Below are 3,951 nucleotides of genomic sequence, written 5' to 3' on the forward strand. Positions count from 1 at the left end.
ATATATTGTGCTCAATAAAAATTTTATGCATATGCATTATTTTGAGGTTACGTCATTTTTCATCTCTGCCTTTCCGAGAATCTGGAAATTATTTATGAAATAAACTTTTTTGATTGCCTGCAAACAATGCCTACCTTATCGGCACATTTCTTATTTCCTAACTTATTTTCACACGAAGCACCACATCGAGTTGAAAATTTGGGATAGTCTCTGTAAGAAGCAATAAGAAACGTGCATCTGCTCCTAAATTTTAATCATTATGAAAAAATAAAGAGAAAAATATTTACAAAAAAAAACTTTTTTCAAAATTATTAAAAGTTAGGACCAAATATACCTTTCTTAGAGCTTCTTATTTAATATCCCAAATTTTCAACTTGATGTGACCCACTCGTCACATGGCCTTAAGGTGAAAAAGCATTTGCTTCCAAGTAAAGGGCATGTGACATAGCCAAATACCTATATTACCGACCTCACTTTATCAGATCACTAAGTGTCTTTTTGAACCTAAGTACTTGAAGCTGAAAATTATTTAATCTTTTTCTGAACCTCAACATTTCCTGGACGTTCGAACTTTTTTATAAACAAAATATCAGTCTCAATATTTGAGAAATGCAAGAGCCGAAAGAAAACTATTTTTAAGTACAAAGTTTAATGATAAAAGATATAAAAAAAATTTCAACTATCAATTCTATCGGCATCCGCTGATAACGGTGCACACGAAAATCCGAACCCTGGCGGCCACTTGACGAGGCTCGTCCTACGTTGTGAGTCCTTTGTTGTGTGCCGAATAAGAATAAGGTTTAGTTCAAAAATTTGATTTTTACATATTTTATTAATAAACTTTGTACTTGTAGTTTTCTTTCGGCTGTTGCTTTTCTCAAAGTTTGAGACAGATATTTTATGTATAAAAAAAGGTCGAACTTTCAAAAATAAAAAAATGTCGAGGTTCAGGAAAAAGATGAAATAATTTTCAGGGAAGTTCCTACCAAAATGAAGTACTTAAATGTAATTTATTGTACTTCAATACATTTTCCAAAGTTTCAGCTCGATATTTTATTTACAAAAAAATTCTTATGAAAACAAATATTCAGTGAATTGATAAAGTGAGGTCGGTAATGTAGGTATATTTGGCTGTCTGTTTTGTCCCATGCATTTGGTGTTATTACTTGTCCCTCAGTATGCAGATATGTTGCCAACTGATGTCAAAACTTAAAATACCTAATTACTTATTTCACGTTGTGACGTCACCTTAAATTCTCGAAAATTTAAATTAAGGTTACATAACGGAGAATATAATAAAATATAGAAGAATTAAAAAAAAATTAAGAATTTATGATTTTTAATAATGTTTGTATTATTTACGATACATAAATGGTTAAATATAAGTTATTTACTCATGTAAATATATTTATAAATACAAAAAAATACGTGGTAAAAGTTTCTCTAGAAAAATATTAAAATTTGGTATTATGAACTTATGAATATCAAGATTAAATTTACTCTAAAAGACTATTTTGTGATCTGAAAAATAATTTAATAAATTCTAGAATGATTTCAAAAGAGCGCTACATTCAGAGCCAATGAGACTGCCGATTTAACGCGTGCGCAGTACAGTTTTAACGCAGAATTGGGAAATTATTCGCTATTCAATCTGTCCAATCCCTTTTCTTTTTTTATAACATTCGACCAATCAGAAAATTCGATTCCACTTCCATGCAAAAAAATTAAAATGGCGCATGTCGGCAAAACGTGGTTACGATAGTCGTTTGACTTTATCTGACAAAACAGTTTAAACAAATTTTGGAATCTTGTCAGAAGAAATAACGAAGTGAGTATAAACAATAATTTACCGTAAAACTTTTAAGCAGTCAATATTTCGAGGTTACGATCTCGAGTCAAAGTCTTTTTCCACAACCGAACCTCAAAATTGGCTGGTTCCGATATGTATATATTTTTTTTTTGACTGAAAATTTTATTTAAAGAGCCGGTTGTTAATAACACAACAGTATTTATACCGTGTATTTAAATATTATTAAATCTTCGTGCGCTGAACAAGTTTCTGTGATTTTCTCTAGTGTTCAAAATTTTTCATCGAAGGAACGAGTGATTATCATAAAAAAAGAGGAAATTTCATCAAATATCAAAATCGGTAAGTACTTAGTAGATTTTAAATGTGCAATTAAAGTTAAGACATTCTTCGTGTTGGAATATTCTTTTAGGAAAGAGTAAAAAATTGTTTACTCAATTTTTCGCAGGAGGAGTAAATTCAGAGAAAGTAAGTTACAGAAATAAATGAATTATTTAATTTTTTTGTGAATATTTTGAATATTATATTAATGAATTTATTACTTTTTATTCGCTTTTTCCTCATTCATCGTGACTTGAACATGGAATTGAAAGAAAAATTTCGTTTTTATTTTAGGTCAGGGAACGAGAATTTTTTTTCAGATTTAGAAGAAAAGAGTTTTAAAAAAACATGTTCCAAGTCATAATTGGTCACAATTTAAAAGTTTCCTCTTCCAAATAAATAAAAAAAAGTAGTTTTTAAAGTTTTTCTAAATGATAGAAAATTTTGTTACATTTTTCGTTGCGTATTTATCTTTTTTTAGTTAGAAATTAAATTACTTGCGGTTAAAAGTGAAACTCCTGTTAAAAATTAATATTTTTATTCGGTGATTTCTCATTTTAATTGAAAATTCTTTTATGAAAATATAACTGCTTTGTTGCATATCATTTTCTTAATTAAAATTTTTTTTGATGAAAATTCAACAATTTGTTTCAAAATTGATATTTTTTATTAAAAAATTAAACGGTTTGAAACTTTGTTCCAAATTTTGACTACATTTTATTAAAAAATTATTTTCTTTGGTTGAAAATTTAACTATTTTATTCAGCATTTGTTTCTTTTTTGGTTGAAAATTATATATTTTTTAAACTGTAAATGTAACTATTATTCCAGTTGAATATTCCACAATTTTTAGCTGAAAAATATCTCTTTTGTTAAAGATTCATTTTTTTAACTGAAACTTTATTTGGACAATTTTTGGTGGTTGAACATATATTTAAAAAATATTAAAACTTAATTACTTCAGTCTTCGTTGACAATTCATGTTTTTTTTTTTTTAGTAAATATTAATTTCTTTGTTGAAAATTCAACTCTTTAGTTAAAATATCATTGTTTTAGTTAAAAACTCATTATTTTATATTAAAATTCAACTATTTCAGTTGGAGATTCATTATTTATTTGGAAATTTAATATTTATTTGTAGTTGAAAATTCCATTATTTGATCGAGGATTCATATTTTTTTAGTTGAAAACTCTTTTTTTTTTGTAGGAAATTTATCTTTTTGGTTGAGAACTGATCTTTTTTAGTTGAAAATTCATAGTTTTTTTTTTTAATTCTCATCTTTGGCTGAAAATTTTGTTATCATTTTAATTAAACATTTATCACTTTGATTCGAAATTTTCTTCTGTTGGTGAAAAATTAATTTTTTAACTGAAAATTGATTTTTTTGGTTGAAAATTGATATTTTATAGATGAAAATTCAACTATTTGGTTGTAAATACATATACTTGGTTTAAAAACTATCCTTTTTGATAGAAAATCGAACTTTTTGGTTGAAGGATAATATTGGGTAGTTTAAAATCAACTAGTTGATCAAGGATTCATATTTTTGGTTGAAAAATCATCTTTTTTATATAGAAAATTGATCTTTTGTGTTGAAAAATGATCTTTTTTAGTTGAAAATTCACATATTTGTTTGAAAATTTTGTTACTATTTTAGTTAAAAATTCATCACTTTCATTGAAACTTTAGTTTTTTTGTGGAAAATTATTTTTTTGTTTATAAAATTTATCTTTTGTGTTGAAAAATGATCTTTTTTAGTTGAAAATTAACATATTTGGTTGAAAATTTTGTTACTATTTTAGTTAAAAATTCATCACTTTGA

The 3,951-nt window shown here is 26.0% G+C and overlaps 1 protein-coding gene across 2 annotated transcripts in view; it reads left to right on the top strand.

Moving 5' to 3' along the window:
• Positions 1-1,724: 1,724 nt before the first annotated feature.
• LOC117170199 (presequence protease, mitochondrial) overlaps positions 1,725-3,951 on the top strand; it is a 25,715-nt gene continuing 23,488 nt past the window's right edge. Inside the window, exons 1-2 of one of the 2 annotated variants that reach the window (XM_033356795.1) lie at positions 1,725-1,828; positions 2,076-2,149. The gene's annotated coding sequence lies outside the window, so the exon portion shown is untranslated. The remainder of the gene's footprint in view (positions 1,829-2,075; positions 2,150-3,951) is intronic. The other variant, XM_033356804.1, reaches the window with a different exon arrangement.

This window comes from Belonocnema kinseyi, chromosome 1 (assembly GCF_010883055.1).
Source record: "Belonocnema kinseyi isolate 2016_QV_RU_SX_M_011 chromosome 1, B_treatae_v1, whole genome shotgun sequence".
NCBI classification, from domain to species: Eukaryota; Metazoa; Arthropoda; class Insecta; order Hymenoptera; family Cynipidae; genus Belonocnema; species Belonocnema kinseyi.